The sequence below is a fragment of the Copidosoma floridanum genome, unplaced genomic scaffold (assembly GCF_036245765.1).
Source record: "Copidosoma floridanum isolate Cflo_tuat_1 unplaced genomic scaffold, Cflo_Japanese_pri ptg000002l, whole genome shotgun sequence".
Classification (NCBI taxonomy): domain Eukaryota; kingdom Metazoa; phylum Arthropoda; class Insecta; order Hymenoptera; family Encyrtidae; genus Copidosoma; species Copidosoma floridanum.
Genome location: NW_028321879.1, coordinates 480,513 through 488,432, shown reverse-complemented (window position 1 = coordinate 488,432; position 7,920 = coordinate 480,513). Strand labels below are relative to the sequence as shown.

The following is a 7,920-nucleotide window of genomic DNA, read 5'->3' as shown; positions in this document are numbered from 1 at the left end:
TATATCTCTGAAAGGACAAACACTTTGAGCCTGAAGAGCCACTGTTAGTTGTTGTTGGACCTGATAGAGGTGCTCGAAGAGTAGAATGAGTGTGGTAATGAGTCTTGTCTTCTTTTGACCATCGTGCGAGAATTTGAGGCCAAGATATTTCCACAAATTCTCTATTTTTCGTATTGGTAGCGGCTGGCCACTGATCCTGAAGGTCATCCTTGCATCAAAGACGGTCTTTTTAAAGTGGTTCTCAGCCACAATCACCACTGTGTGGCATTTGCCGGTGCTCAGGCGTAAGCCACTGGACTCTAGGTAGGTGTTCGTTTTGGCGAGCAGGTATTGTAGTTTGATAACGAAGTTGGCAAGTAGGACCATATCGTCTGCGAAAGCCATGGCTCTAACGGTTTTTCTGGCGAAGGTGGAGCCGCATTCCTGTGGGAGAGACTCTAGTAGGTGGTCCACCACGATTTTGAAGAGGATGAGTGAGAAAGTGTATCCCTGTTTGATGCTCCTCGTTATTCTTAGTAGCTCTAATGACCATCCTTTGCCTGAGGAAGTACTGATAAGGTTGTTGTAGAAGCAGTGGAGGTACTCAATAAGCGATGATAAAAGGTTCGCTGCCTCCGCTTTAGACATCAGACCGGTGCGTTTGATGCTGTCAAAGGCCTTTGCAAGATCAAGTGTGGCCAGGAGTGTGGACTTTTGCTCAGTAAATCTTTATCACAGAAAAGCGTTGAATAAAACGGTCTTGTCCAGGCAGCCATCAATTCCCATACAGAAGGCCCTCTGCTGATTATCTAGGCTAATGGGATTTTTGATTCTTCGTGCTATGATTTTATGTAGCACTCTGCAGAGGATTAATGTGATGGAGACTAGACAGACGTCCCCTGGTTCTGAGGCTCTATCCTTTTTAGGAATGAAGATGGTCCTTGAGCAGGCCAAATGTGATGGCATAATTGTGGACCACAGTATTTAGTTATAAATCCAAGTGAATACTGCCACCAGAATGGCATGAAGTTGACGTAATTTAGCCCATCTAGGACTAAGGCGACAGTAAGGGGTGTACTTTCTCTCTTGATGTCAGTCAAGGTAAATTAAAGCCATGATGTCAAGTTGCACTGTTCTATTAACACAACTTGGCTTGGTGTTCGTTGCTGACGGTGTAAAGACCGTTGTCCAATATGGCTCCATCCTGGCCTGTTCTAGCTGCTGAGTGTCCCTGACGTTTCTTTGGATGGCATTAATGCCCCTGCTCCGATTATTCTTCCAGTGTCCCTGTTTTTTCACGTAGTCTCGTCTATTTTTCTGCCTGTTGGTAAGTGAACGTGGAGTACGTTATGTAATGCGGTGTGCCTTGTTGGTTGTAGGTTGCAAAAGAATAACTTTGAGGTACAGAGACAGCCTTTCCACAATTTGTTGACAAGAGGCACCAGAGCAGGCGAAGCAAATGATCTCTTGAAGCCTCTCCTATTGGTAGCCGGTTTCCGGTGGCATCTCTGGTATAGAACCTAGATACACAATTAGAGGGTAAGAGATAGGAGTGAAAGGAGTGGCTGGAGGTCCCTTCTGAGGCTCCTTCCCCTCTGCACCGGAGATCTCTTGGTGTTAAGCGATGAACTGCTGCACCAATACTTTGTTGTCTTCAAAAGAAGGATGTTCCTTGATAGACTTAATAGATCAGTGAGAAAATGCCTGTTGCAAAGCCTCGTTTTTCGAGAGCACACTTTTAATCACCAGTTCAGCTTCTCAGCGAGCCAGGAGAAGCTTTTCTTCTGCTATCCACCCAGTTTGTCTGTTGGGAGCCACCTGTTCGTCGTACCAGGCTTTGAGGGCTGTTCGATGGTGTTGCCCTCTGCTGTTGGTCATTAAAAAGATTCTCTCGTATCCCGAATATTCACACTGGTATAGGCCTTCTTCAGCAGCTGTTAGTCACTGACGTCATTGTGCAAATTGTCTCCAGAGAAACCACGCTTATTTATGGCTTGGTTTTTGGTAATTAGGCCAACTTAAATGACCAAAAAAGGTGGCAACCCTAGGCCCATAGTGCCAAGACACCTTATAGTAAATACACACCTAGCAAGCACCTCCAGAAAACGGAAAACTACGGCTTGCCTTGAGAAGAGGCCACCCAAAGCACACCTGCCTTTGTCCTTTCAACCCCTATCTTTTGGAGGTGCATAAAAACTCGAATTCACCCCCGAATAAATTCGTATTTGAATTTTCATCAACCCTCTCTGTCAAATAAAAGACAGTTAAAGCCGTAAATAGTCAAAGATTTAAACCCTCATTCTTACGGTCCGGAGGCAAACACCTTACCTTTTGACTACAGCACCCCTTAAGAAAATCATAGTTATTCTCGGTGTTAACCCGTAGTTGCTGTAATTTCTACAGCTTGAAATTCAGAACACTGGGCAGAAATCACATTCAACATCACTCACAAAGGCCATCACAATGCTTTGTCTTAATTAGACAAACGGATTCCTCTGGTCAGCGACCGTTCTGAGCTTAGTGTTAGATGGTGGCCGAAGAAAACAAACGCAACTACGAAACCGTCGCGTAAGCCTCGCAGCAAGAGAGATCCACGGGAGACCTGGGCACGGTAACAAACTCACTCGCCCTCCACGACGAATCTACGATGCACACATCGTGAACACGATGTACACGCGCAAACCACCACAAAGTTGGACCCCACCCAGGTCTGGCACTTCAGCCACTCCCCAGAGCCTAACCGTACTCCAAAAATACGGATCCCATTCATCGACTTCCCTTACCTACAATATGTTATCGGTTAGATGCTCTTAAGCATAAAGACATTCTGTAAATATGGGTATAAACCAGCGCGATAGCTCCATGTGGCCCTTTCTTTAATTATCAGGGTCCAGGGAAAACTCCGATGGGTAATCCCAAATTTTTAGAAGTTCCGCTGCGGAATTCCAGGATATGAACCAGAATTTTTTTCGCCCTGCAAATGTATGCTTTCAGAAATTAAAAAAATTAATTGAAACAACGTGATTAACATTGAATTTCTTCTAGGTTTTAGGATCGACTGACTCATGTGCAACGGTTCTTCACACGAAACCCTTCTCCAGGTCAGTCCTCTAGGGCCTTGCTGAAGTATTTGCTACACCCACTAAGATCTGCAATGACGACAGATCCAGGCCTAATCACGCACAGGCCCTTCTGCGCTCACCACTGCGATTTTTCTACTCGTAAGAGCTTCATGATGTTAGAAAACTGCTTTTACAACGCCTCACTTGCCACTTAAGGTCAGGTATAGGCGCAACGCTTGAGTACTATCCATTTTTAAAGCTAGTTGCTTCGGTAGGTAAGTTGTTCTACACTTCTGAGCGAATTTCGACAACTATGGTGACCATCCACCTGTCTTAAGAAAACAACGCCTTTCAAGGTATCCCATACACATCAACTTTGGTGCCTTAACTCAGCGTTTCGTTCATTCCACAGCAGCAGCTCTGCTATTTACAATGAGCATGCTTGGAACTTTGATTTTTTTTTGTATATAAATCTTGTTTCTTCGATATTCAAGCAAACCAGTGATCTAACAAATTTAAGAATTAAGAATAGATTAAGGTCGTTTCGGCCCTATGGCCTCTGATCGTTAACAATATTAGATGAAACACAAAATAACAAGTGCCATCCAGCCTGAGAAGAACTCAGGAGAGAACCAGCTACTGAATAGTTCGATTAGGCTTCCGCCCCTATACCCAGTTTCGACGATCGATTTGCACGTCAGAATCACTATGGACCGCCATCAGGGTTTCTGCTGACTTTGATCTGACAAGGCATGGTTCTCGATCTTGCAAGTCCCAACGTGTACACTCTTGGTGCACCTCAGTTTGCAATAAGCACGAGATGCCCCAGAAGTGTGGATCTGCATACATGACGCGAATCATCCTCCTCAGGCCATGGAGAACAAAGCTCGCAAACTTGTACTTTCGTTGCGCCTTTAATGTTACTTCCTTTTGTATAAAAAAAAAAAGTTCCAATGACGCCCACACATGTTAGACCCCTTAGTCCATGTTTTAAAATGGGTTCTAAAAGTATCCAAAGCACAAGCGTCGCTAACCAGTAATTTTCTTTGGAAAGTGCTATGCTTTTCCAAACTGGTTTGAAAATATTGGCAATCAAAAGATACATGTGCTCACGGTAACAGCAAGAGGTCCATTAAATCTGAGCAACAATCAATCGATTGTCAAGCCGAACGCATGCGAAAATGCGACTTTATACCAATCTTTATTAAAAGATTTCAATACTGCCAGGCACTTGATCGAGTAAAAGACACCAATGGTCCATAGTGCCAGTTTGGCACGACAGTCTACCAAACAGGCCATCGATCGACACCCAATGGATCGCGAAGTCCTACTAGGAGAGAAGTGCATGCCGTCATCGTTGGACATAACGCAGTGACCCTGTGCCCCAAACGCACTAAATACCCAAAAGCAGCGCACACTCAAGCAACGCGATTACACGCAAGCCAATAGCCAAAAATGCTAAATCTCTCTATTCGAACTTTTGGATTTCTCAGGTTTAGCCCTGAATGGTCTAACGGACTCTTAAACTCTCTATTTAAAGTTTTTTTTCATGTCTCCTTACAATACTCGTTTGCTATTAGTCTCGTGGTCATATTGAGCTTTAGATAATGGATCGCGAATATCAAGCTTATCAACCACATACAGCTGCACTCTCGATCAACCCTATTCTAAGGAATGGTCCTTCTACGTCACGCTTAGGTCGCATTGGGCCTGGCTCCCTCTGCAGGTAAATGGCCTTGTTCAACATGGACTTGGACGCTAAGCGACGCTATCGCATGACCGAACCCTCCCGAACACCACATTTTCCAATGGCGGAACCGTGGTATTCAGTGCTGAACTCTTTCCTGTTCAATTGCCGCTACTTGGCAAGTCCTAGTTAGTTTTTTTTTCTCCACCAAATGATATGCCTGAATTGAGCGGCTATTCTCGCCTACTCTGCAGTCATTTTAAATGATTTTGTCATACGATAATCATTTTGGCTTAGCTATGTGCTTTTGAAGAATAATTGAGAGCAGAACAAATTATGAATATATATATATATATATATATATATATATATATATATATATATATATATATATATATATATATCTAAGTGAAAAAAACTAGAAAAAGGAGACACAAAAAAAATTCAAAGATTGCATCGACTGAATGAAGGCTTTTTTTTTTGTTTTTCTTACACTTGCGATGCTAAATTTTTTTTTATTGTTCTCCATTGCCAGACATGGAAGTATTTTTAATGACTGTACGGCTTGTCCAGTCTGCTTTTAATTCAACAGTGATTGGAGGAATATAAAGTCCTATTTCATTATTTCATGCATTGGTATCCAGGCGTTAACAAGCCGGCTTTAAGCTTTCTTATGTTTAAAAGTAAACGTACCGGCTTACCTTTCCACCCTGTGAAAATTACAGCGATCAAATTGGGCTGAGCCACTTTTGCGCACGTACCCGACATGCCAACACCAACGGCGGTAGACCCACAAAGCTGATCCTTGTGAAAAACACGCTTGAGCTTAGCCTACTGGTAGAACGTACCATAATCTTGTTACTTAAACATCAGAGGCGATGAACCTACAGCGTGAAACACAGATTAAAGTACGAGCTTTTTAACCGCAACAACTTAAGTATATGCTATTAAAACTAAAATTACCGTGGCTGTTGGCACCAGATTTGCCCTCCAATGGATCCTTGTTAGAAAAATTAAAGTTTACTCATTTTAATTACGTGGCTTTGGACAAATCTCGTATCGTTATTTTTTGTTACTAGCTTCCCGTACCAGGAGTAGAGATTTTGTGTGCCAGCTACCTCCCTTAGTTGTGGTAGCCATTACCCAGGCTCCCTGTCCGGAATCAAACTCTGATTTTTTTTAAGCCATTAGAACCATAGTAAGCACAGAATTCACCATCGACTGTTGATGAGGTAGATCTTCAAAAGATGCGTCTCCAGTGCGAGGACCCTGCGACCAGTCTAAGGTTATTCAGAGTCACCACAAAATTTTTACCATGGACAAAAAAACACGCGTAAACGCCTTCCTGCCACCAAATTGCTTCGATTTAAAAAGAGCTCCTCTTCCATCTCTGGTCAGGACTCTGGTTTGCATGTGTAAGCTCTAGAATAACTACAGATATTTAACGAAAATGTGGTTCCAATCAAAGGAACCATAACTGATTTAATGATCTATTCGACGTTTCATCCTTATTTGGCATGCACTAAGACGTGCATAGCTTAACATTTAAGACAAATATTCAACTACTATCAGAATCAACGAGGGAGCTTTGTTTATCAAAACTAAATTCAAAGCACAAAACTCAGAGAGGCCTAAGGACCATGACGTTACGTTGACCGGCTCGTCATTAAACTGCGGTATTTTGCGTATCTTGCGTAGAACACCAAGAAACAACACGATGCTGTGATTCATTTCGCAGAATCGAATCGAGACTTTGACAACAAGTTCCCAATGCATACGACACTTGAAGCTAAATCTTTTCTTTCGTCGCTAAAAACAAGAGTGTTTTCTTTTCTTTCAAGTTCCATTCAACCATCGCGACAACGTGATAACAATGTCCTGTAAGTAGCGTTGCTAAAGCGGGCCCAGGCTAAAGCCTAAGAAGCTCTGGAAAAGGCTTAAAAACCGTTTTTGGTTTTTAACAAAGCGTCGTAATAGACCGCGGTACTATTGGCATTTGAACAACCTGGTGAATAAATAATACTGGATCGGCACGGTGAGCTACGAGGTGCCATAATTAAACTCGAAGCAGGGCCAGGTCAATATATCATTCAGGTGATAACAGTCTCGTGGGAGAGTTGCTTGTTGACAAATACCCAATGACATTGTCACTGACGCTAGGTCAAGGCTTACCGCAGTAGTATGCGTAGAGGAGGTACACGCTGTTTTCTCACTTAGTATCATGTGAGTCGATGCTTGGTTAGAATAACATCGACAAGCTACGAGCCACGACGACGGAACATGCAATGCCAGATGCGCAATCCGCATTAAGGTCCACTTGGTCATAGATGCTAACCCGCAGAGATGCTGTGCATTAATGCTTGTATTGACAAGCGTACCGTCTTATAAGTACTGAGTCATACTTTGGCGTGTTGAAGCAAAGTACTGTTTAACACGCAATTATGAGCTGCCAAAGTTTCTAATAAGAACGAGACGCATTGCTTTCGCACCAACAGGGCGTAAGAATTAACAAGCTCGCAACGTGCATTGCTTATAAGCATATATAAAAATGTGTATTGCTTTCGCATTTTGACCGAGCTCCAATTGTCAGTCGTTTACTGGTCCCCACGACACACATTGCTTTTTCCAGACGCGCCTAGCTCTTGGAGCATACATATTCTCAAAAAGTTGATGCGCACGCTTTTCAAGTAGACCTTTATCGGTTAAGGCCAAATTAGCCGTTTGTGAATAAATAATAGAGTTAAGAACGCGCATTCCAGCTTTCACATCCTGAGAGAGTGACCCCAAATTTTCACAAGTCTCCCGCCAAGGTACCTTGATGCTCGTATAATATACTCTCAAAGCAGACTAAATACGATTCAATTTATATAAATTACCTCTTTATTTTAAAATAATTTAGTTTACTGGATACGTACTGGCTATGTGAAAGCATACTAGTCGTTTCACAGATGCTTGTAGAAGGCATACCAACATAGAAATCTGAAAACAGATCTCGTTCAAGAAAACTAGAGTTTTAAGAGAGACGCGTTTTTTATTGAGCATAATTCTCGTTGCGATTACGGCAACAAGTTTTTTTATAGAACAATGGTATTTCTCACGGTTTTAAAAAAACGGCAGTCCGTCCGTTTAAAATTTCCACACGCGCATTGCAATTGGTCTTAAGTAAGCTGCAAAATCTTCAAGGGTTGCCGG

General features: G+C 42.7%; 1 pseudogene; it reads right to left on the bottom strand.

The window, feature by feature from the left end:
- Window positions 1–2,777: 2,777 nt before the first annotated feature.
- LOC149375949 (large subunit ribosomal RNA) lies at window positions 2,778–4,962 on the bottom strand (annotated as a pseudogene).
- Window positions 4,963–7,920: the final 2,958 nt, after the last annotated feature.